Source organism: Canis lupus, chromosome 34 (assembly GCF_011100685.1).
Source record: "Canis lupus familiaris isolate Mischka breed German Shepherd chromosome 34, alternate assembly UU_Cfam_GSD_1.0, whole genome shotgun sequence".
Classification (NCBI taxonomy): domain Eukaryota; kingdom Metazoa; phylum Chordata; class Mammalia; order Carnivora; family Canidae; genus Canis; species Canis lupus.
The window spans coordinates 5,369,541-5,396,946 of record NC_049255.1 but is presented as its reverse complement, the minus strand read 5'-3'; the positions used below and the strand labels follow the sequence as shown (position 1 = coordinate 5,396,946).

The 27,406-nt window shown below is 40.5% G+C and overlaps 1 long non-coding RNA gene across 1 annotated transcript; it reads left to right on the top strand.

Moving 5' to 3' along the window:
- Positions 1-37: 37 nt before the first annotated feature.
- On the top strand, positions 38-26,022 carry LOC111093959. The gene is made up of 4 exons (XR_005383493.1): positions 38-529; positions 2,621-2,683; positions 3,945-4,102; positions 25,816-26,022. It is a non-coding gene; the product is annotated as an uncharacterized LOC111093959 (long non-coding RNA).
- Positions 26,023-27,406: the final 1,384 nt, after the last annotated feature.

Below are 27,406 nucleotides of genomic sequence, written 5' to 3'. Positions count from 1 at the left end.
ACACATCTTTGAACTTTTCAGATAAGAAAGACTTTTTAAAACAAAACATCTCTCAAGGGCTGGCTGGGTGGCTCAGCTGAGTGTCCAACTCTTGACTTTGGCTCAGGTCATGATCTCAGGATTGTAGGATCAAGCCCTCTGCCAGGCTCTGCGCTCTGCTGGGAGTCTGTTCTCTCTCCCCATCTGTCCTTCCCACTCTACCCTCCCTCCCCTCATTCTCAAATCAATCAATCAATCTATTTTTTTAAAATCTCTCCAGAACCAGGACACACAGGAAGACAATTGTGCCAAGAAAATATTTGGAATTAGACGGTCTAATTCTGGCCACTTACCAAGAATGTTCTCAATGGAATGGATAAATAGCTACATGATGAGGATTAAGAGATGCATCAGAATCGCCCTTCAAAAGCCAGAGCTCTCCTTTTGCCTCCAAGGAAATAGGACCTTACTTCCCAGGTACCTAGAAGCCGAGGATGGGAGGAAGTGAGTGAGCACGTGCATGGGGGCCTTCCTGAGTAGGATTCTTGAGGTAAGTGGGGCTTGAATGAAAATATATCTTTTACCCTAGATACACAAATCCCAAACATTAAAGGCCACGATTTCCAGAGCACAGTACTCCTTTGCTTCCCAGGGCATTGCTAAGGTGTTATTTGGTACCCATGCACACACTGTCCAGTTGGTCTGTTTTTTCACTCCTCAGCCCAAGTTGCCTTATTTTTGTTTGGCTGGCTTGGTTAATTCCTATTTGCTTAGGTATACTCCCTCCAAGACAACTTCACTGACCCTCACTGAAGGGGCCTGGGAATCCTTCTACGTGAGACTTCGCCCAAACCACTGTCATGGCAATTGTCACATTGTCATCATTATCTTGTTCTTCTGTGCCTCTGAGCAGTGAAATCCCAGAATGTGGGGGCTGAGCCTTCCATCTTTATTTCCCTGGCACAGAACATACATCCTGGGGGCAAAATAGATCTTCAACTGATGTTTGGAGAAACTTTTAATCAATTAAACTCCAGTCCTTCCTGCTCTCTGCTACCATCAGAGCATTTGCTGACTTCCATACCAACCCTTTATTATCACTTGGAGACAGCATCAGAATTTGAGTGAAGAGAGTGTCATATTCTAAGGATCACACTCAATCTTCTATGATGTATGATAAAACTGTATTATCGGATGATTCTAACTAGTAACAAGTGACCTGGAAAGCACCTCATGTCAGATTATAATGTACAGGTATTGTACCAATCTGGAGTTGATTAACAAGCACCATGGACCAGGAGGAAGAAAGTTCTATGGAAAAGATGTGTCCCCAAACCATGTGAAGACAGAAACATAACCTTGACTTAGGTGAATTATAAAAGCTACATCTGTACACTGACACCATCATCCCAACACTGCCCATGTTGAATGCAGAGATAGCTACAAGGGGTGAGAGAAGAAACCTGAGTTAAATGATACAGCAATGAAAGAGCATCCACCTAAAGCAAATATACACAGACCCCTTCAAGGGAGGCTAAGTACCAAAGAGGGAAAAGACAGAAGATTAAAGAACTACTTACTGCTTCCATTAAATCCATGTATATTTATTTGAGAGCCATATCTATCCTGTTTTCCTGATGAATTAGAAAAAAGGCACTCTTTGCTCATAGTAGAAACCCTGATTACCGTCCTAGTTCACAGAGCTACAGTAGAAGCTGAGTAAAATCATTTGAGGAATTAACATCAAGAGAAATTTTATGAGATGAAATCTAAGCTAAAAAGAAATATTACATCTTTGTGCCATGGTTATTCAAGTGAAATTTTTTACATGTTCCACTGAGTGCACAAATGTGCACACATGTGGAGGGATCTGTTCTGGGCAGAATCATCTCCTGACTGTTGGATGTGAACCAAGAGCCCCAAATAGTAGACATTGACCCCTTTAGAAAAAGCTGGATACCAAGGCAAGCGTTTAGAAGGCAAGGGTTTAGAAGCTGGCAGAGAGAGATGATGCCTTTTGAAACAAAATGCTATGTGTTGTGATGGATTTTAAAACATAGACTTTTTCCTGGATGTCAGTACTGAAGGCATCTCCCATAATAACTTGGTCTTGTGAAACCTGCGCACTTAACACTTAATTCTACTATGGTGTGTGTGGTCATTACCCTCCCTAGTTGAGAGTGTGAAACATAAGCCAGCCCAGCACTTTGCAGCAGGACCTGGAGAGGCACGGCACAAAGGCTGGAGCTTCAGTATGGCCCCCACACTGCCCATGGGTGCAAGTAGGTCTCTGCCTCGAATACTATGCAGTGATGGTGAGAAAGAATAAGGTATCCCAGTCCAGGGATCCACCTGAGAAAGACGTCGGCAGGGAGCCCCTGGGGTGTCTGAAACCGAGGCTTGCACGAGAAGTGGATATTGACAAGGGGTGAAGGATGTTTAGAAGTGTCCAGTAAAACAACCAGGGTGCAGTTGTGCCCTGTATGGTCACAGAGTTGTTCCTTCATAAAAGTCCATGAGCAGCATAAGCCTCCAAGCCTCCACCTTACGGCTTTATGAGACTCACAGGAGGGAGGCCAACTCATTCACGGGGACAGTCATTTTTGGAGATAGCCTAGGCCTCGCTTTCATTTGTTTCTAGGTGAGGTGATAAGAACATCCCTTTTCTGCAATGATGACCCCATGGACCCTGGTCCAAACCCAGGTGAGCAAAGATGTAATATCAGAGCAGCGACCAGCTTTCCATGTGAGCAACCAGCTCATGGACGATAGCTGGGAATGCTTTTTAACTTACACATCGATTTCTCAGTCTCTTGTGTAAAAATCACACAACATCACATAAAATGCATCTAATTAAGCATATTTGGGTTATAACAGAAGGCAAAGTTCTACATATAACAAAACTTGTGCCAGACCCCCGGAGAGAATAGAGCCCTCGACAGAAGCCCATATTTTTACTCTGAAATTACTGGCTAGAAAACAGAAAGTTAACATGAGAGAGAAAAAAGGAGAGATGGGAGAATAAAATATTTGGATTTTTAATTTTTGCATAATTATTTTTGTATGCTGTTAGGCAGATATCTTTCTAGTGGGATATGGAATTGGGCCAATATTTTAATTGAATAAGAAATATATTATGAGACCCTCATAATGTATATATTAGAGAATTTGTTCTTTTTATCTTATAAGCACTAAAAAAAAGTCATTGAAAAATTTTATTAGAGGAAAGACATGATTAGTTTTACTCCTAAATCTAAAATACTATCCCCCATAGAGTACAGAAAATGGATTAGAGGATCAGGAATGCATGCATTGTTGGATTAGTCTATTTTCATTTCTCTTTGGTATTAAATGTCACAATTCTAATATGAAAGTCTCAGCCTTTCTAGACAGTCTTTCTTTCTTCTATATGAGTCACATGAAATTGACCAAAAGTTAAATTCTGTGAAAACTCTTCAAAGAATGATTTTATATTTTCCAAAGATACACAGAACAGCTTGAGTTTGCAAGACATCAGAAACTCTAAAAGACCAACCACAAGTTCAAACAGGATGTATTCAACAAATTATGCACCCAACAGGGTATCTATATTGTTTGGAATGCCTTTCAGAATGGCGAGATTTCCAGAAAGTTTATGTGACAATTGCAATGTAGGTCACCGTAGGAACTCAAGACCAGGTGATCTATATTGATCATTTACCAAAATTAAAAATTTCCATAAAGGTCATTTGCTAAAAGGAGTTGAGTGGATGAACTAAGTTTGTGCTTTCATGGAACAAACTCAGGGCAACTTTGAAAATTAACAAAGTTGCCCTGAGTTTGTTCCATGAAAGCACGAACTTCATACATTCCTCTCATTCAGATAGTTGTGAAATAGTGTTTTGGTTATCTAGTGCTGTGTAACAAACCATCCACAAACTTACTGAAATAAAACAATGTATTAATATCACTTGTGGTTCTGGCAGATTGAGGCTGAGGCTTGGAGATACCTGAAGTCCTCTTCACTCGCATGCCTGGCATTGGATCTGGACCTGGGATAGCTGGAAAATCTGGGGTAGACCAGGCCTCTCTCTCAATGTGGGAAAACATCTTGGGATCCCTGAAGCATAGTCATAGTCTCAAGGTAAACAGATGACACCTATTTACCCTAAGGAAAGTGGTCTGAGAAATCATGGCCAAAGTTCTGTAGTGTCATTTAGGTTTCTTATAGCCAAGTCTCAATAATCACACAGCATGGGGCTCCTGGGTGGCTCACTTGGTTGGGTGCCCAGACTCTTGATTTTTGGCTCATGTCATGATCTCAGGGTCCTGGGATAGAGTCCCACGTTGGGCTCTGCACTCAGTGGGGAGTCTGATTGATGATTCTTTCTGCCTCCCTCTGCCTTTCCCCCCACTCATGAGTGCACACTGTCACCCAAATAAATAAATTTTTTAAAATGTCACATAACATCACTAATAACACATTTTCCTGGTTACATAGGCCAGGAGGATTTGCTGTGGGAGGGGCTACCTAACACTGTGCATACCAGAAGCAGGGTTCATGGAATCATCTGAGACACTAGTAACTAGGAGGTTACATCATGTATTGGGGGCATAACGGAGAGAAGTGTGTGACAATAAGGGAGTTTAGGGGTTTGGGCCCAATTCCTTTGAATAAGAGGGCTGTGTGTTACACAGCAGATCAGGTCTGTGATAGCTCATTGAACAGATACTACATGGGAAGCCAGTTTAATTAAAGAGAGAATTCACATATTGTTATTACTATTTGTTAACATTTGGGAAGAAGCAGGGACAGGGAGTAACATGGACACTGAGCATTGTTATTCCTTACTCTCAGAAAAAATAATAACTGAACTATCTCTTGGAGTCAGAAGGTTAAATTTACCAGATAAAATTTCAGGAACTGTGATTTATCATCAGGAAATGAGGGACCAGACCAGTGCTTAGAACCAATCAGACCCCTGGTTAGTTCCAGAAATCAGGGAAACCACTGGCTGATTTATCTGGAAATAGAAATGTCACTTTGCCGCCATCACAGATAAGAAAGGGAAGGTGTCTATTTGAGATATTGTAAAATGTGCTGCCTTGTATAAATTATCCACAATGAACAGATCTGTTTCTCCCCTTTGACCTTGTTCTTTGATATAATTGGACACTGGAATTGCTCCAGAAACCTCAAAAGCCCCATGGCCTTGTGCTGCACCCCAAAGGTAGCTAAAGTCTTAAGATTATGGAGCTGAATGCCAAAAGAAAAAGAGTAATTCTGAAAATGGTCTAAAAGCACCGCCTTGTTTCACTGGCTGCCAGACAAATCAGTTCATGTCCAACAGAACCTAAGCGACACTTGCAGGGAAGGTGGGAGCCGCTGACTAACACCGAGCACCCCCATGCCAGAGTGTAAACCAGGAAAGGAAAATACCTCCTGAGAAGGAATCTCAGGAGGGAGAGGCTCTGTGGGTGGCAGGAACAGTCAAACTCTGGAAGGGCCAAAGAGCCCCAAGGCCCCCAGAGGAGCAGGGGTTAGAGGAGTAGGGGCAAGGGGAGGGGAATATGCATCTCTCATGACCCCATTTGCTCTTCTGTGTTTCCAAATCTGCCTTAGTCTGGTCCTCTGAGATCAGGTCATCCAGAGCACATAGGGGTGGGGGATGGGGAGGTGGGGTCTGGGAGTAGAGTTTACCTTCTGTGAAGGCTCCTAACCTTCCTGGGTCCTAGTGCTGGTCACCCATCCCTGGCCTCAGGAAAGAGGGGGCACCCACTGTCCCCTCCACAGCCCACCACGGGCAGGGGGCCTAGGGCCCACCCGAAGCCTCTAGGGGAGTTTATCAAAGAGGAAGGGGTCCTGAGGGCAGGTCCTAGCCCCTCCCCTGCAGCCACCCGGAGCTAAAGTCCTCTTTGTGTGGCCTAAAGGGGACGACGCCCTGTGTCACCTCCCAGGAGGGTGTGCGGGTCCTGTCCTGTGCCTTCAGGGCCCACCATCCGTCCTCCTCCAGGCGCCCTGAGCCTGAGCAGGAAGTGGCCCAAGGGGCACACCCCGACCCCTGGTGTCCCCACAGGCCCAGGACACAAGCCTGGGGTGACTCCGAGCTCCCGTGTGGACACAGGAGCGGTGGCCCCAGGGAGGCCCGTGGGGAACACGGGCACCGCGACCTCTGGCTGTTCAGAAGCGGCGTCCTTTCCCCACGATGTCACTGGTACCACAGCCTAGTGCCCAGGATCGCCCAGGATTGCAGAAGATCACAGCGTGGGGACCCCGCAGCCCCCAGGGGCCTCCCCACCTGCTTGCAGACACTCGCGACTTCCAGCCTGGGTTTCACGCTCCTCAACGCAAAGCGCGGGGCTGGGACTAGCAGATCCGACCTGCGGTGGCGGTGGCGTTTAGGTGGGCCCATGCCGGGGCCAGAGCGCCCGCCGCCCTTGGCTCTTCCGCTCCCGCATCTCTCACTTACTCCACGTGAGTCTTTAAAGCCTGATGCGGCAGGATGACAGGATGTGGGCCTGGTCCCCCGCGGCCCGCGGCCGACGAACCATCCCTGCGTTTGATGATGCTGACATATTAAAGGGAGATCAGGTTTAACATTTGTTGGAAAAAACATTGCCACTTCCCGGTCCCGGCGGGGGGGCGTGAGCAGGGGGTCTGCGCACCGCTCCCGGGAGCCCGTCCCCGGCGCCCCAGCTGAGCGGCGGGACCCCGGGGCGGGGGAGCCGAACCCGAGCCGGGCCCAGGCGCACGAGCCCCTCCCTCCACGCGCAGGTGCGCCCGCCGACGCCGGCTCGGGGCGGGACACGGGCGCCGGGCACACGCGGCGCGAGGACGGACGCCCCTGCAGGGCCGGGCCGGGGGTGCGAGGCCCTGTCGGGGGTGGGGGGGGAGGCGGGCCCCGACGCCCCGGGGTGCAGCGTCCTGGTGCTCCTGCTCGCCGCCGTCCTGGGGACCTGCCTCCGCGCCGCCGGCCTCCCGGGGGCTGCGGGGGGGGGGGGGGCACACAGTCCGCGGGGCCCGCGGCGCCCGCAGGTCTCCTGTCCCTGCTGCTTGTCCTTGCAGCCCGTCCCTTCGCCCCCGCAGGCCTCCAGGCCCCGTGAGGCCCATCGCTTCGGGTCAGTGACTTTCCAGGAGAAATGACTGGGGAAAGGTCTCTCTGCTGCTTTTGGATCTGCTCCCTCCACCTGGGCGAGCAGCTCGGGTAGCAGGATCGGCGAAGAGCCCAGAAGGGTCTCTGACCTGGCTGTTCCCGTGGGCCCCGAGGGCCGCTCCGAGGCCTGGGCGCGCCCCGCACCGCCTCCCCTGCGGGCAGGACGGTCCCCCGCGGGCAGGTGCGCGCAGCAGGGGCGCCGGGGCGCCGGGAGCAGCCGAGGACAGCCGCCACGGCCGTGCCCCCCAGGTCTCTCTGAGGAAATGGGGGGCAGCCCACGGGCCCCGGCTCGGCTTCTCTCAAGGCCGAGAAGGAAGCGCTCACCTGGGGACAAGCCAGAGATGCCGCAACACGGACAGAGGACAGGCGGCCGGAGCCCTCCACGCTGAGGGTGAGAACGTGCGGCAGGGAGTCAACCCAGTCCTCACCTTCAGGCTTTCGTCCCCAGTGTCCACGCTGAAAAATCCTGACGCCCCATGCAGATGCATTCAATGACTAGTTTGAGAAAACCTGTCTTTCTCCGGGAGCGTGAAGGAGCACCTCGGGGAGCTTGTTCACTTCCGCACCTGAGACCCTGAGAGCTGTCCGTGGTGACACCTCGAGGTGCATGGGCTCCTGCGACCATCGTGATGCTGAGCCACAGCCCCGGGCGAACAGGGATGGAGACCCTGTGTCTGCTCCATTCTGCAGCTGCATGCAGTAGCCCTGCTGCCATGACGTCAGGGGATGACCTACAAAGAGAAGACAGAGTGAAATCCGGGGTCTCAACGCTCCCAGAAGTTGTGACCCCACACTTTCCACCCAGGGTACTGGCTGCTTTTTCTTTCCTGAAAAATGCAAGTGATGCCTGTCCTTTATTCATATCAGTCCTTGTGTCAAACTTAATACGGTTGAACCAACTGGAAGAATATTCCTTCTGATTTGTTTTCTTTTATGAATTTTCACTTATGTGATCTGCGTGGTTTTAAGGGTAAACCCAAAGCCAAAGGAAAAATACTAGGTAAAAGACATTTTTACTGGCATTTCTAACATTTCAGGATGCCAAGATACTTTCATTTCCGAGAACAGCACCTCCGGCAGAGACTCTTACCCCTGAGCATTTCCTACTGCCTTAAAATAGAGACCTGGCAGGATTTTACAACCTCCTGATTAAAGAATGTGAGGGAGAGTGCAGTTCTACATATTAATGACACCTCTGGAAAATTATCTGGGTCACCCTGGAGGGCCTGTCTTAATCTTTCTACAGGGACTCCTCCACCCTCAGAGGAGCAACCCAAAATTCTCATCTGTTCAGCATGTGCCACAAAGAATTGAGAAGGAAAGAAGGGAGACAAAAGCAAGATTCTACATAAGGCATTAGGGTATTTTTCATTATTAGGTCAATATAGCAGATGATGAAAATTCCTGCATTGCTTTATGATGACCAGGCTTTGTGCCCAATGAGAAATGCATCTCCTTCCATGAGGCTAAGTGTAAGTGTTTCAGTTTAGGCTGCTTTGATTTATTACTCATTGAAGAAAAACCAGGTTGCCAGTTCTGCGAAAATGTTGAAATCAATCAATGTCAAGTTTAAATTAAACAAAAAAGTCAGTCTTCCAAAATGGTGTGTTCAGGAGTCACAGAACTTCCAGGAAGTGAAGGGATTTTAGTGAAAACTAAGACCAAGACCACATTTAAACATGTGGGTCCTGACTTGATTGAAATATCTTATTTGGGGGGAAAAATGTAAGCACAGCATTATGTTATCCTACTAACCTAAGGACCAGAAAAATGAAGAAAAAGAGAAAGATCACATCCAAATTTATCAGTTTAGACATTAGGAGAAGGAGATACATGAAGGGAAACAAAGCAACTTAAGTGGCAATTAGCCATAAATTCACCACCCATCTCAACAGAAGCACATTTTTTAAAGAGTAGAACAAACAAATAAGAATATTTCTTGAGTTACTCTAAATGTCCTGCAACCATTTTCATTTTGTATTCTCTGTCTCCATATGACTTTGGAGGATTTCCTACTGGCTCTCCATATTCTGAAACAAGTAGCTGGACTTAAAGCTTGTGGTGTCAGGGGAGCATACCATCCTTCCTACAACTCAAAAAAATTATTACCATTGAGGCAAATTTGGTACTCCTAAACACACCTTCATGCTGCTGCATTTTTTAGCCAAGAATATAAGATGGCCTAGTGGAAGGTGGGCCACACTGCTTAGATATTCCAATTGCTTTGGAAGAAATGAAAAATAAAAATAATACAAGTATTGTATTCACTTTACTATTGCTGCCATGACAAATCACCACACATTTAAAGGCTTAAAACAGAAAATTTATTAAATTTATTATCTCACAATCTGATAAGAAATTTCTGGTCGGGAATCCACATGGGAGGCATTTAGGTGGCTCAGTCAATTAAGCATCAGACTCTTGATCTCAGCTCAGATCTTGATCTCAAGGTCATGAGTTTGAGTCCTGCATTGGGCTCCATGGCCAGCATGGAGCCTACTTTAAAAAAAGTAAAAGAAAAAAAAAAGCCACATTGTTTGGCTGATTTCTTTGTTCTTGTCTTCACAAGTCTGTAATCAAGACATTAATAAATCTATTCCTGCCGGAGGCCGTGGAACACCCACTTCTAGACTCACGCTGACTGATGACACAATTCAGTTCTAGGTAGATGTAGCAGTGAGATCCCCATTTCCTTGCCAGCCTCTGCCAGAGGTCTGTCTTAGCTTCTAGAGGATACCTGAATGCTCTGGTTCATGACCCCTTCAACTTCAAAGCTGAAGTCAAGTTTCTTTCAGGCTTGAAATCTCTCTGACATTCCTGTCTGCTTCAGCTGGAGAAAGTTCTCTGATTTTCAAGGCTTATGTGATCTGATTGGGCCTGCCTGGATGATACAGGATAATCAACCATCTCAAGGTCCATAAATTTAAGTATATCTGGTAAATCTCTTTTTTAAAATACGCATTGTTTCTTTTATAAAAAATACATGAAAGAAGCTATGTGTTTTACATAGGAATACACATATTAACAAAGCATTTCTTAGACTTTTCTAAAACTCTATTATATCTGTCTGAATTTTACCTGTTAAATCAGAAATTTTTAGGTTAAAATGAAATCCCTGAAACCACTGGATATGCTAGACTTTTCCAAAAACAAATGAACCAAGAATATTAATATCGTTTGTGTTCCCTAAGTTTACTGTTAGCATTGTTACTCACAGTCTATAAGAGACAATTATATTGTGCCTTTGTGATAATGATACATTTCTTTAAAAACTTCAGTTCTATAGGATAGATTATAGTGCAACATTATTCTTGTTACATAATTATAGGGATGTTCTAGAGCCCAAGAGGACAGGGTAAGCAAAAGAAATATAATCCTGGGCCATCTGAACAAGATGTGACATAACAAATTCACAGGTCTCGGAGACCAGGAATGCTCATCTTTGTGGGGTCAGTATTCCTTCTATTTCAGAAAGTTTTTAAACAATAGAATAGGTTTAACAATTGTCCTAATATAAGTATCTGCTATTTGAGAATCAAATATTGGAATTTTGACCTCAAAGTATTTGGATTGGTTAATACTGAATTATAGCATTTGGTGAGAATATATATCTCATATTGGTTCCATTTGCTTATACTTTTTACTCCATGCATATGCATAGTTTGTATGTTTGTCTTCCATATAATATACCATGTATGTTGGGACGCCTGGGTGGCTCAGCGGTTGAGCACCTGCCCCTGGCTCAGGGCGTGATCTGCGGTCTTAGGATCAAGTCCCACATCAGGCTCCCTGCCTGGAGCCTGCTTCTCCCTCTGCCTACATCTCTGCCTTTCTCTCTGTGTCTTTCATGAATAAATAAATAAAATCTTTAAAAAAAATACCATATACGTCGTATTTGAATAGATCAATATGTGCATATTAAAGTTATGAAGTTATGGTCACTGAATTTCTCATATCAGTGTTGACTATTTCAATTTCTGATGATTCGTTACCTTCCTTTTTTTACTACTCTTCAATGTTTGTTCTTTTTTTGTTGTAATAATTAGCATTTATTATCTAAACCATTAATAAAACTTCTTTCAAGACTTTATTTATTTAGAGAGAGATGGTGTGTGTGAGTGGTGGGACAGGCAGAAAGAGGGGGAGAGAAAGAATCTCAAACAGACTCTCCGCTGAGCACAGAGACCCACACAGGACTTGATCCCGTGACCCTGAGATCATGATCTGCGCCAAAACCAAGCCTGACACTTAACTGACTGAGCCACCCAGCACTCCCATTGGTAAAACTTTTAAAGTCCCTTTTCACTGGGGGAAAAATAACTGCTTAGTAAATGTAAAGCAGATCTGCTCTTATTCTATATATTTTCCCCTATAATACAGTGAACTCTTTGAGGGCTCTTCCACAATGTAATGTGTTTACTTCTCAAAGCAAATACTATAATTATTAATAGAGGAAATATAAGTTAGTAGAAGAAACTAAAATTATTATGGTTTGCAGTTCATTTATTTTTACAGTAAGTCACTTCATTAACTTTTTGCATTCATACTTATTAGAATCAAATCAAACTTTCAATTTGCAAATGGGATTGATTTCTAAGAAACATATTCCAATATGGTTCCTCAGAGGATGGATAGTTGCAAAACCAGAGCCAGGTACTAATGCACGATGCTTCAGAAGTCTTCATTCCAATCAATGACTAAGAGAGTAACAAAGTACCCAAGATACCTGCACTTATAGGAAGCCTTTGGTTTTTCTTGGGCAACAGAGAAAATATACCAAAACCCTCAAAAGCCAAAGCGATTTTCATCGCCTTAATAATTTGTCACAGTTAATTAACATCAGGTAGGAGAAACCTTTGTTCATGTTAGTCCTCATTTCTAAACAAAGTAACAACTTCTTTTCAAAATAAAATGCTGACTTTAACTCATTTGTTATGAAATGTTGTAGTGTAAGATAAATATAGAACAAAATAAATTTATTTCATTTCTTCTAAAGCATGGCTTAGTGAAGATGAAGCTTTGTGAAGAAGAATTGGAGCACTAAAGATTACATGAAAAGGAACCATGAAAGGAAAATGACAGAGAGGAAGTATTAAATATGAGAAAACCTGCCCTGAGCAGATACTGTACATTGATGTCTTGATTTTATAGCATTTCAGTATCATTTGTAAAAATGTTTTACAAATTGCCTTTAATAGTTTCAAAGGAATCCAACAGACTCTGGCAAGGTTTAGAGGACTACCCACCAGTGGAAGCTATGGCACCAGAATTGGCATCATGGCCTCAGATCCCGATTCCCTCCCCTAACCACAGGTCTTCCTCAGAAGTCACACAAGGGCATGATGTCAGCGAGCTGCAGCCACTGGCTAGTATGTCATCCAGGACAGGGTGAGGGTGGGTCTTTGGCTCCAACCTCGCTGCCAGCACCGAGGTCACATAAAGCAAAGTGGACGTGGTACACATTGTTCTGTCTCACTGTGACAGGCAGTGCTGTGATGGCGAGACCAGGTGTTGGATGTCAGAAAGCCCCCTACCCCACACACAATGCATCTGTTCCTCAAACTGGGCTCTGCGTGGACTGGGGAATAATGGGCAGATGTCTGATTGGATCATCACACCCATTCCTGATTAAGGCTGTGTGGGGACACTGGCTCCAAGCAGGTGCCCCCAAAGGGGACAGGAGACAGGCAGCACTGGGCTGCTCAGCTCATTCTTCCCAGAGTTCAGACACAGCTCTGTCCTGGGCACAGTGAGGAGAGTGGAGGGAAGCCAGGGATCACACTAAAGGAGCACCTTTCCTCAGGTGGAAGATTCAGGGTTGGTCAAGGCTTTGCCCCTAGCATAAGGTCTCTAGGGTGGGACGTTCCTGGTCTTGACTCTGGATCCAAGACTTATGAGCCTATAAAGTGGGCAAGCTGCCTGATTCCCACGAGATGCAGTTCCTCATACATAAATGCATAGCAGTTAAATATGAGCACCAAGTTAAGATGAGATCAATCTATAAAGTACCAGGCAGATGCTTAAGTAATGGAAGCTAACATAAATATTGTCATTCTGAGCCAAATGTGTAGCTGGTCAGTAATGTTTAATTGATCATTATTCATATATTAACATTTGACTGGTTACGGTTACAGCACACTGCCAGTCCACTCCATCTGTCTATAGCTATTCTGAGAGAAACCAAAACATCCTGAACAAAAATAATGGAATATTTTCAATCAAATGAGAAAGGTGAAACCAGGTTATAGCCAGATACTCTAGACTAGATGTTGCACCTCCCCAAAATACGTACCATATTGATACCAGATTCATAATGTAATGGAATTAGGAGGTGGGCTGTTTGGGGGTGATTAGATCATGAGGGTGGGGTATCTTGAATGGGATTAATTGCATCATAAAAGAGGCTTCGGGGAGCTCCTTCATCCCTTTCACCAGAGGAGGACACAGTGAGAAGATGGCCATCTCTGAGCCAGGAAGCAGCCTCAACAGACACAAATCCTCCAGTGTTTTCATCTTGGACTCTCAGCTTTCACATTGTGAGAAATCAATTTCTGTTGTTTATAAGCTAACCTGTCTATGATATTTTTGTTATAGCAGCTTACATAGACTAAGATACCAGATTTTTAAAAAAATCCTTCTGTCAATTTTACCATCTTACCATGGCTCAGATTTGTTTACCTTTTTTTTCATTTTCCCCCTACAACCCTGGTGTAGGTACTTCTCACCTGTCCTCCTACACAGGCTCCTGGTCACTGATCTATTTCCTTTAATTTCTAACCCAGCTAATTGAGAGCCATTATTTTAAAAATATGCATCAATTCAAGGACTTCCTTTTGCCTCAACACAAAATCTATGCTCTGCTTCACTCTGCAACTTTGTCAAACATAGTCACTTCAGGACTCCTGGGCTCCAATGATGTTACCTTTAGGCTGGATCAGTTTTCTCACTGTGCCCACCCTCTAGACCTTTGCATTCTCTCATCTACACACTACCCTCCTCTTCTTGCCTGACTTTTACTAGTTTTTCACATAAGTGAGTTTCATCGGTCCTCAGATTAGACAGGACTTTCTTGAGAAAAGTAGTCCTTGACCTCCCAAAGCTAGAATAGGTACCCTTAAAACCATAGCTTCATATTTCACTCTATGTTATAATCTAATTTTTAGCTACCTCTCTCACTGGAGTGGCGAGTCTTCCAGAACCCAGAGCAAATTATTTCATGAGAGTTCTCACTGCCAGGTCCAAGGTACATACTGTGTCTTGAATTAACATTTCTCAAGAATGACTCAAGAATGAATGAGTGAATGAATGAGGTGATGAAAGTATGTGACATTACTTCGGTGACTCTCCTCTGCCTGATTCAGTATTCCTATTGTCCCAATCTCTGTCTTTCCCATCCCACATATGAACCTCTACAATACTGTATATTCCGCCCCCCCTACTTTAATTAGTGGCATTCACTTCTTTATCTGGAATGACCAGCATAACACTCAAAGTCAAGGTCACCATGTGACACAATTGTGCAACCAGTAGATTCTCAGTGTAAAGATTAAAAGTTGTAGAATCCAGGGCACGTTGGTGGCTCAGTCAGTTAATCATTTGCCTTTGGTTCAGGTCAGGATCCTGGAGTCATGTGATCGAGACCCACATCAGGCTCCGCGCTCAGTGGAGACCCTACTTTTTCCTCTTTCTCTGTCCCTTCCCCTGCTCATGTTCTCTCTCTCTCTCGTTCTCTCTCTTTCTATCTCAAATAAATAAATAAAATCTTCTAAAAAATAAAAAAAAATGAAAGTTGTAGAATCCATTTGGGGAATTCCTTTGAGAATCTTTTTCCTAAAGTTTCCTTCTTTGATTTCTTTTCTTTTGGACCCTATGTTTGTCTTCACGCCTTCTGTATGTCATACTTATCCTCTCTTTTTGGCCTTCACATATTTAATTCTCAGTTAAAGCTGTCTACATCTGCACAAAACCAACAGCTGGAGCTATAGAACAGACAAGCTGAATCCAGAGAAGAAAAGAAAAAAAAATTAAGGCTTTGAACAGCTGCATAGTACTTGAAATCAGCATCTCAGTCCCATGAGAAATCTGTCCTTTCTTCTCCCTGCTGAAGTGAGAACACTATGGAGGACCTAAAGAACGGGTGTGCCTAGGAATGTGAAAGAGGGTAAAGATGAGTGGTTTTCGTTCATGTCCAATTTACAACCATGTGTGGACGTAAGATCCAGGCCAGACTGGACCATCAGGTGCAAGGCTTCCATGCTGGGTTCCTTCATCAAAGATGAAAATTATACATTAATTAAATATTTGTTCAATCTTCTCTGCTGGTCTCCTTCAGATCCTTGTAGAAGTGGGAGGCAGACAACTAGTGGAGGTTTTAAGGATCTTGCATCCTACTCATTTCTCCGATATAATTCTACGTAGACAGCATGAATCAACACCTCCTGAAGAAGGCCAATTCCTCTCTAGTGCCTGTGACTTTATCTTATCTTACACCAGTAAGCATGACTTCTATCTCTTGTGTCTCCTTTCTCCTGCTTGTCTTCTTCCCTCAGCAAAATACAGGCTCAATTCATCATGTCTCTGAAAGAAATCTCTCCAAATGTTCCCATCAATTTTCCCTCTCATGCAGTTGACTTATCCCTGATCTTCCCTTTAATTCCAAACTCCTACAAAGAGCCATTTAGAGCCACTGAATGTAGTTCCTTACCTCTCATTCATTGGCCAAGTTGCAAAGTAATCAAATTGACTTCTTTGTTATTTTCTGGAAATTGCATTTGCCAAGGTCAACATTGGCCTATAATTTGCCACATTCAATGAAACTATTTTTTAAGAGACATTTTATCTTCTTTTATTTTTAAAGATTTTATTCATTTACTTGAGAGAGAGGGAGCAAGAGCATGAGCAGTGGGAGGGAAGGCAGAGGGAGAGGGAGAAGCAGAGTCTCCATTGAACAGGGAGCCTGATATGGGGCTCAATCCCAGGACTCTGAGATTATGATCTGAGCTAAAGGCAGATGAGTAACTGACTGGGCCACCCAGGTGCCCCTCAAGATACATTTTCAAAGTCAGCATTAAAGTATGTTTAGGGATTCCTTACTCTTTCACAATACTCACTGAGTCCTTGATGCCTTTTCCTGACACTGATTCTTCAGTTCAGCCCTTGGTTGTCTACATCTGCTCCTCCTTTCCCACTCTCTCCCATTATCTGCTGTTACTCAAAAGTCTGACAGGATACCCAATTACTTCTCAGTATCCATATCATCTGCAGACAGTACTATTCATTCCCATGTCTTTAGCTACCACTGACAAGTTTTAATATCCTTCAATAATTTGACATTTTTCTGAGGTTTAGTTCTACATTTCCAAGCTATATACAGAAAAATTTCATGAAAACATCCTAAGACAATTGAAATTTAAACTTCTTAAACCTGATGTCATTACCTAAACACACTCATCCTACATCCCTTATGGAACCAAGATTATTTGGTTAATAATGGTTTATTAATTATTTAAAATCACTATCATTTCTCCATAGATAAGATCCCACAAGAGAGGAGTTCTTATTGATCTACAAAACACTTTAAGTGGATGTGAAGTGTAGTGTATCAATAAAGCTGAGATGAGTTAAATGCTTGACATAAACAAGAATTGCAAGTGTTTGGGTACTATTGCAGAGAAAGAGAGTGAGGATTTAATACTAGAGTGGGGAAGAAGAGAAAAGAGGAGTTAGAACAATGAAGTATAATCTGAACTTGTAAAAAGAGGTTAGTAAAAGACTATAAGTGTCAAGGTAGCTGAAAGGAGGCACAGGTCATGATAAGTTCCAGCTCATCCAACGGGCAGGGTGATCTGCCCAGCTCTTCAGTAAAGAATCTTCTACCCACATTTAGCAATAGACTTCAATGTGTGAATAAAGTAGAGGAGATTATTTCTTGGGTCTGGAATGATACCAGGACAATGACCATCTTATAAGGACAATCTTAAAATATAAAAGACAATTGAATTCATATAGGTAAAACAATGACAACAAAGACAAGACAGTGTAGACCCTGATGAAAGTTTGGAGAGATCTGGGAGGTGTTTTCAGAATTCAACAGTTGTTGGAAAGAGGATTGGAATCAACTTTTTTTCTGACGAGGAGGCTAAGAAAACTCCTTTAATAGTGAATTTCCTCATCTGAGTTAACAACTTGATCACAATCAGCCATCTGAGTTACATTAGACTCAGGGATACTCATCATGAACGTCTCCCTCTCCTTCACTTTGGACTGCTTCTGGACTTGTTGGTTCTCATCCATTCATCCTTCTTTCTTGTCTCCTACTGTCCATCATAGGGTTCATCCCTGAACAGCTTTGTTCTGGCAGGATCTTGTGAATAGGAGGCTCCAACAGGAAATGAGAGAAACCAGAGCATTTCTTCCCTTCCCTCTATCTTCGATGGAGTCTTTGGCAGTGGCTGCATCTCATCTCTGTACACAAAATTCTGTGCTTACCTCTGCCTCTGGGGGACCCCAGTTCTGTCTTTGAGTCTCCCACCTGGGGGATGGTAGAAACCTGTATGACTCATCTCTGGATGGCTTTACCAACTCATTTGGATTCTCAGTGTTTCCATGGTATGTATGAGCAATGTTGCTTACCTTGTCTCTGTTTTAAACACACAAAATGGTTTTCTTTTGTTGTTGTTGTTGTTGTTTGTTAGACCTTTGCTGATAAGTTACATGCAGCCAAACATTCCTAATGAGCCCTAATGAGAAATATACACTAACATTTCAGTTTGAATGTAGTATTTCTGCCAATATCATTCTTTGAATTTAATATTAGAAGGATATCTTAAGTATTAAGTACATAATCAATTCTATAAATTTTTTTTAAGTTTTTATTTATTTATGATAGTCACAGAGAGAGAGAGGCAGAGACACAGGCAGAGGGAGAAGCAGGCTCCATGCACCGGGAGCCCGACGTGGGATTCGATCCCGGGTCTCCAGGATCGCGCCCTGGGCCAAAGGCAGGCGCCAAACCGCTGCGCCACCCAGGGATCCCCATAATCAATTCTAAACAAGGGTATGTCAAGGGTAAAATAGCTCTAGAATGCAAAATGTCTTATTAATGCTTTGAACAAACCAGAGAAAGGCAATAAAATCATTCATCCATCCATTTCTGCCTGTGCCCATTTGTTTAACAAACATTTACTAGCACCTCCATGAATAAGAAATTCTCCTTTTTTCTACAGAGGAGGAATTAGAGGAAAGTGGACAGGGATAGAAGGCTTCTGCTTCTGAGCAGCTCAGATTCAATCACAGAAGAGGGTAAATGAATAATTACTATAGACTTCAACCAGGTTCTGCAATACCATATGTGTCTGTGTCAGCTAAGGAAGGAAGGACCTCATGGTCATTTCTCATTAAAAACACAGAAATGTGATTTTTGAATAAATACTTATTATCTCCTGTGAGTTTACTCTTACTGCAAATCTGTTTTATTCATCTTCTGATTGACTTTCTTAAGCTTGTTTGATGGTTGGTCCTGCAAAGCTTTGCCTTCTCACAGCTATTGGGGGACAGACATCCATGTTTTTCATTAATTTGATTTATCATACAGGAGATAAGTGTGTACTCGGTTACAAGCACCAGAGTAGCAATATAGCAAGACGTATTTGAAAATTGACTACATTATATGTTTCTTTTTTCCAATTCACTGAATATTTCCTATAGCAGAAATACATTTAAATTTGATATTCCATAGACTTATTGTGTACCACCAAAAACAATACTTACTTCATTTAATTTAAAAGCCAACTGCAATCTGCGTGCAGATTGTGCTTACAGCCACATCTTTTATGAAATCCTACAGCATAAAGCAAATCTTAACGAATCACAGATTGTGAGTGATGTCCTGTGGATCACCTCAGCATCTGGGGTGTCACTGGAGAGCCAGGCAAATCTCCCTGATCCACAGCTCTGAGCAGAATTTAAAAGAGGCATGAAAACATTTTCAGAAATCAATTATGTGAAAGACTGAATATACAAAAGCACAATTTCACATCATATATGAAAATGGAACTCTAACCTACAGTCTGTAGCGACCAGCCAGCAAACCAACCCATTATCTCATAACCAGGCCAGTGAGCCAGCCTGCTATCTATCAGCCAGACTTGTAAGAGGCCAGACCACTATCTCTGGTAACTGATCCCAGAAGCCAACCAATAATCCCTGGAACAATTGGCCAGAAGTTGATTAATAATTGACAGCTTCCCTAATTTTTGTCCCTGCTTCTAATTTAAGACCAGCAAGAGGAACCCAAATATTCCCCCTAACTACCCACATAGGTCGCCCGTATCTAGTCAGCCCACCTCCAGGATCTCCATGCCAACAGCCTCCATACAGGGCACACCTGAAGCCATCCCCTCCTCCGCTATAAAATTTCCCACTCCTCTGCCTGCCTTTGAGTCTCTGCTGAAACTCAAGTGATAGTGGCCAACTCCCTTGCTAAACCAAGCGCTGAACAAACGGCCTGTGCTTTTCTCATTTTGTTTTCTTTATCTCCACATGTAATTTCTCTGCTTTCTCATTCCACATGCATTTAGTTGGCTACATATAGCGTTATTGTACTGAACAACACACTTGGGCTTCTAAAACCAGATTAATCATTGGATCTTCAGCAAGCCACTTCTGAGCCAGGGTCTGAAACTGCTTGTCGGAGTCTTAACTCTAAACCTCAATGCATCTAAGAAACCCGTAAATGTGCTACAAGAGATTCCCTACTGAGGTCTGTGCCATTTGGGCTAAGCAGAAATGTGGGTTCTTACAGGGAGAAGAGCTATGAGCTAAAATCCAAATATGCCCGGAGGCCCACTCTGCCATATAAAAGTGGATTGTGAGCGGCTACAATTCCTGGGGAGGGTGGCAGGACATCACCTGGGGGTGGGTGGTTCTGGAAGTCTCAGTATACTAGTTACAACAGGGGATGGTCTACTCATAGTAGAGGTCTAAAATTAATTTTCTAGCTTATCTCACAGATTTAAACGAATCTGTTGTTGAAAGGGCAGGGTGGTCTGTTTTGTGAAGTCCTAAAATACAAGCACTGGCCCTTGAATGTAGGTGGAGAAAAAAATACCTTTAACTCTGAATATATTAATATATGTAAAATATTGAAGAGATATGAGGGTATTGGATTAGATTAGATTAGATTTGGGGTGGGTATTAGATTAGATGATTTGTGGTCTTAAATGTCTCTCAAATTTTATGATTCTGTTCAACTATAGTTATACTAAAATAATAAAGTAGCCAGACATTTGCATTGCAAATCTGACTAGTCTTGCTCCACTAAACAAAACCAGGAGGGCATTTGGAATTCAGGGAGGAAGCTTGTCTCTCAACACTAGAAAGAGCTTGCTTTACCAAAAATAATAATGATAATAATTAACTAAAAAAAATAAAAAGAATAAATCTGATGCTTTATCCTAGATGAGATCCTAGAACAGAAATGGCATTAGGAAAAAACTAAGAAAATCCAAATAAAGTACGAAGTTAAGTTAATAATAATGCATCAATTTTGCTTCTTTAGCTGTGACAAATATTTCACAGAATGTGACATGTTAACAATAGGGAAAAGAGTGTCAAGGACACAGAAATTCTCCAAACTAACATTACAACAATTTTTGAAATGTAAAACTATTGTAAAATTAAATGTTCATTAAAAAATTAATGCTCATTAAAAATACAAATGACTAAAAGTATATAAGTTTTAATTTTTTTCTCTTTCCCTATTGATACTCAGAACATTGTCAAAGGTATATCAGATCAGAGATACTGCAATACATTCAAATCTAAATCCGTGAACTGGGAAATAAAAATAAAGTGAGGTTAGCTCATGCTAAACAGATAGTTAATTAAGAGTAGTCATCAGTATATTTAAGAAAATGTTAAGTATCCATCATTATCATAGTTTCAACCTCCAAATCATTTGCATCTAATAGTTTTTCCATTGCTCATGACTAATGTTAAGGCATCGTGATAGGAACCTTTATTATAACATGTATGAAATATTACAAAATGGGCAGGTTCTTTTAGAGGATGTCACTCATAAATTTGGATTTCCTTTCTAAATAGTGTGAGAATTTAAGCTTTTAGTAGTTACACTAAATAAACCTTTATTACCAAAGACTCTTAATAAAGGCATGTTCTTTAATAACCACTAACAATATTTAATTATCCAGAGTGATGACAAAGCAAAGCATAACATCTGCAGCCTCCACCGGAGTAAACAGCATGCTTTACTCAGCAGGATACTACTTTGAACAATTAGTTATCTATTATAAAATTATAAATCAATCCTAATTAAATGTTAAACATGAGATATAAAGGGAATAACTAACAAAAATATTTGCAAGCAATCATTGATGCTTCGACTATGGGCTTCATTAGGAATTCATCACAGAAATATTTTGATATATGAAAGTTAAAACATAGAAAAAAAAGTAAAGATAACTAACTTTTGCATTTTGAAATATATATATATTTTTAAGTGTTATTGAGGTATAATGGACATACAATAGACCACATATATGGAAACTGTGAAACAGGTGCATAAACATAAAGCTCTCACCATCATCAAGATAGTGAACATACATACCAACTGCATGAGAGTCCTCATGCCTTCCCATAATTCCTTCCTCCTTTAGTATTCTGATTTCCTGGCAAACACTGACCTACTTTCTGAATTTTTTGGAATTATATATAATTATATAGATGATGATGTTAATGTCAATAGATAGATAGGTAGATAGACACAGAAAGCACTTCTTTCACTCAGCATATTTTGTGATTATCAGTGTTGTGTAGGTATCAATACAGTAGTTCATTCTTTTTGATTGCTGAGTAATATTCCAAATATTTCATGGTATGGCTATATTAATATTTGTTTATCCATTCACTTGTTCATAAATACCTGGATAGTTTCCAGTTTGGGGCTATTGAAAATAAAATTACTATGAGCACTGGCATAAAGGTCTCTGCATGGACATAAGCTTTCACCTACCTTGTCTAAACACTTAGAAGTGGAGCTAGGTCATATGATAGAGTGAATGTTTAACAGATAAAGCATTGCAAACTGTTCTCTCCAAAGTGATTGTACCATTTTATGTGCTCCTTGAGAGTGTATGAGTTTCAGTTACTCTGCATCATTGACCACGTATCTGATAGGGCATCTCTTTACTTTTAGCCATTCAAATGAGTATGTGGCATATTTCATTATGGCTTTAATTTTCATTTCCCTAATCACCGAAGAAGTTGAAAACTTTTCAAGTGCATATTGGCTATCAATATATCTTCCTTGGTGAAGTGTCTTTTGAAATCTTTGGCCCATTTCATTATTCAGTTTATTTCCTTATTACTGAGTTTCTAGGGTTCTTTATATACTCTGGATACAAGCACAGTACCAAATATGTATCTTGCAAGTAATTTCTTCACATATGCAGTGTCTGTTTTCATTCTTTTAATATTACTTTTCAAAAGCCAGAAGTTCTTAAATTGGATGAAGTAATTTTTATCCTCTTATACACATATGGAGGGAGAAGTAATTGTATATATGTGTATTATGTATGTGTATATGTACACATAGTTGTTGATTTGAGTTTCCTTGGCATATTTCTTAGTCTCCAGAAATCCTTAAGGTCCAAAAAGTTCATCATCCCCCCTTAAGGATATGGATTTTATTTTCCCATGCCACAAGTGTGGGCTGCATATAACATCTGCCTTCTAAAGAGTACAATTTTGAAAAAGGAAAAAGGAGTAATTTCATGTGAAGAGAGCTGACAAGCACTACCTCAGCCAGTTGATCAAAATTAACATCAGTAGTGATTAGTCATGTTGATAGTATATGCTTTTGATACAATGTGATGAAAATGACACTTTATCTCTGTTCATATCAGTTCATTAATTGTGACAAATGCACCATGCTAATGTAAGATGTTAGCAATAAGGGAAATGGAGTGAGGCATATACCTACAACCTTCCACATTGTTCCTTAGATCTAAAAAGATCCCACTTTCAAAAGCATATTCAGGGGAAAAAAAGAAAAAAATTTCTAAGGATATGGATTTATGTAATACATTTAAGCTCTCCTTTGGATATAGATATTATAAATTGAAGGATCATTCTCTATTTTTATTATAATACAAATTGGTCACCTACTGCCATAAAACTGCTGATTACATATTTATAAGAGAGCAAATGTTCCTTTACTATTCCTTTGGTCCAATGAGTTATTATTGTGAGAAGTCACCGCGTACGATTTACAAAAGTAGATAAATATTTCACATCAAAGTCTTCCATGGCTTATAGAATTTTCTGTGCCTCAGTGGTTTCTGAGGATGAAATTTAAGTTGGAACAGATATTACAGTGAAATCTGAGTGAATTTTGAAGGATTCCAAAGGATTGGAAATGGTTAGTGAAACAGAAGAAAAATATTGCTCCTTTCCTTGGATAATGTTGTACAAACTATAATCAAATATTATACTAAATACCTTTAATGAAATTCAAAATTTTGACAGTTCCATGCGCAGCACATGAACATAATTGTACTTAATTACACAATTGCTATAAATCATTACTTAACAGAGACTGGTGTAATAACAGGGAGAAATAGTTCTGGGTGGTAGGTCAGACTCTGGCCCTCACCCTACTCATCTGCTATGAGATTTTAGGTAAGCCATTGAACCAATCTGTGGTGCCTACTGTTTGCTTCCTCTGCAACATGGAGATAATGAAGTACACTCTACATAGGATTGTTTGCCTATAAATGTCTGAAAACCTATTATTTATTCTTTTAAAAATCAGATTTCTTTTTTTTTAAGACTTTATTCATTTATATACTTGAGAGAGAGAGTGCACGAGTTGGGCAGAGGCAGAGGGAGAAGCAGACTCTCAACTGAGCGGGGAGCCTGATGCTGGGCTGGATCTCAGGGTCCTGGGATCATAGTCTGAGCAGAAGGCAGACCCTCAACCTCCTGAGCCACCCAAGCACCCCTAAAAGTTAGTTTTCTTGTACCTTAAATACAAGAAGAAAGAGCACACCATCCTTTGCAGTTCCTCATCCCTTTCCCATTTATGGTGCTCCTCTCTGCTACCTGCAGATCCAAGCTTCCCTCTGGCCTCCTGTCCTGCAGCCCAAAGGTCCTCCAACAGCATCGCCTGTGCTGCAAACTGCTGGCAGCAAAGCATCTGGGTTCGTTTACGCAACCTTGATTTCATCCTCAGTTTTAAAGGGTCTTTTTGGCCGATAAATTTTTATTTTTTAACTTCCAGCAATTCAAAAAATGCATCGCTGCTATCTTCTGTGAAATTAACATTTATTCTTACTCTTGCACACCTGTCCATAATGTGGCTTTTCTTCTCTCGCTGTACTCAAGGGCTTTTATTTCCTTTGCTTTCACTTCAGTTTGAAGGATTTTGATTATGGTGCATCTAGGTATGGTTCTTTTCGTATTTTTTTTTTTTTTTGCTTGAGTCTTGCTGAGATTCTTGTACACATAAGTAAACTTTCTCATCAAATGGCGAAAGGTTTTAACTGTTATTTAGTCAAATATTTTTTTATGTTCTGATGTTTTACCCTCCTTCTGAGGGACAATTTCACATGTATGCTAGGTCATTTGATATGATCTACTTCTTCCTGAAGATCTGGCCATTCTTGTTCAATCTACTTCTCTCTAATCCTCAGATCGGAAAATTTCTATATTTAAATCTATATTGTAATATTATATACCTAATATTTTATGTATTTCAACATATTAAATATTTTAATAAATATTAAGTATATAAAATTATGTATCATATGTAAAATGTTACATACATTATTTTATATATTTATATATTATATATACAGTGACCCTTGAGCAACACTGATTTTAACTGCCTAAGACCACTTCTTTAAAATAAATACAGTACAGTACTCTAAATATATTTTCTCTTCCTTATGATCTTATTAATCTTTTTTTTTTCTAGCTTACTTTATTCTAAGAATAGAGTACATAATACACATAGCATACAAAATATGTGTTAATAGCCTACTTATATTATCAGAAAAGCCTCTAGTCAACAGTAGGTTATTAGTAGTTAAGTTTTGGGGGAGTCGAGTATTAATTTTACAAGGATTTTCTGATGCACAAGGGTTGACATCCCTAATCTCCACATCATTCAAGGGCCAACTATATTCTACATATAGAATATATAGAATATAGTAAATATATTTTACATTAAATATATAATTATTTTATATATAAATATGTTTATATTTATATATTCTATTTCTTTTAAATATGCAAATATATAAAATATGTATTTTATATGTAATGTGTATCACATATAAATATATATGCCACATGGTATATTTTATATATAATACATAAAATAATTATGATGTATATATACTATTTTATATAACATAAAATTTATTATAAACAAGTATATAAATATTGTAATATCTGTCTATTATTTATTTAAAATTTGATATGCAATTATTTATATTTATACTATTTAAATATCGATGATGTTAGGTAACCATCTGTATGCACATATTTCTGGGATACTATTTTTGCTTTAAATATCATATGTATCATAGTTTACCCTGACTGATACCACATTTTTATAACTAGGAGACTTAGTTCCTTTATCTTCTGGCAGATTAAATCAGTTACTGTCCTTCCTTTGTAGAATTATATTTCTTCAGTTTCCTGAACTCACACATGGCAGTCTGACCCTCTTTCGTCAATGAAATGTGAAGACAATACGTGACACTTCAGGCATCTCTGTAAGAACCCATCCATCCTTCATCGTACTCTCTGTTCTCTCTGCTGGGATGCCCATCAGTATTCCAGAAACCTGAAGTCTCATCAGGCTGAGTGTGGCGTGAAAATGACAACCATGCAAAGCAAAGATCTATAATGATCAGAGTGAAAATAAACAGTTGGTGCTTAATCAATGAAATGTGGGTGTCACTCATTACTGTAGCACTGTTAGTTTACCCTGACTGATACTACAGGTAGTATATGTATGTATGTACATATTACAATTTTAGAATAATTAGCCTATTTTAATTGTGTTCCATCAAATTTGGGGGGAAATTGTATTAATCATATGAAATTGTTCAGAGTAACAGATACATTTAAATTATTGAATTGTACTCTCCAAGAGCATAAAGTGCCTTTCCATTTATGTAAATCTTCCCTTATGCCATCAAAGAGGCATTTTAGCATCTGTTATAGCATAATAAACGTCAACTGGTTCTAACGAAGAGTAACTTATTATTTTATCCTTAATTTATTAATAGTAGTATAATGAAATATTTTGCTTAAATATTTGACATGACTTAATTAATCTCACATCACAAATGCATAGAGTATGACTATGAAATTAAAGATAATAATGATCTTTAAACTTTTGATTATTGTCAAAATAATATCTTAGAAAAATTACATGAATTTACTCTTCCTCTAGCAATAAATCTATACTGGTAATTTATTGCAACCTTAATATTAAATTTTATCTTTTCTTCAGTAAAACATCGAGATGGATGATAGATAACATGGATGTGTTGTGAGTGTTGGTAAAGACACTCCTGCAAATAAAAAGTGTATAAAATGCATGTGTATATACATAGTACACACACACACACACACACACACATATTTTTAACCAAAACAGTGAAATATGCAGACATGCACTCATATATATATTCACATACGTGTGTATATGCATACTCATTCAGTTTTTGACTGTTGCTGAGTTAGAAATTATGTCAGTCTTGTTTTATTTTACCTTCTAACTCTCCACACTCCCTAATCCATTGGAGTGCTTTAATGCAAACCCCAAACATCAGACCATTTTACCCATGAATTCTCCACCACAGAACCTCTAAGGATTCAATACCTTGCCATACCACTAATGCTATTAACGAAATTATACTACTTCCTTAATTCTGTGTAGTATTTGTTAATTGCTCAAATTTCCCCAGGCGTCTCATGAATATTTTTTGTTTTAGACATTTTTGTGTTTCCTGTTTTCTTCTATCAACAGAATTTTATATTAAGCATTATTTCAAATAAGGCTGCAATTAACATGCCTGTGCATACATCTTTGCAAACATATAATTTATCTTTGGTCTCTACAAAAAAGTGGAATTGTGGAATTGAGTGGAATTGAGATCATGAAACAAATGCATCTTCTTATTTTATTTTATTTATTTTTTTATGGGGCTAAATAATTCTCCAAAGTGTTTAGACTTCAGTTCCCTGAACTCACACAT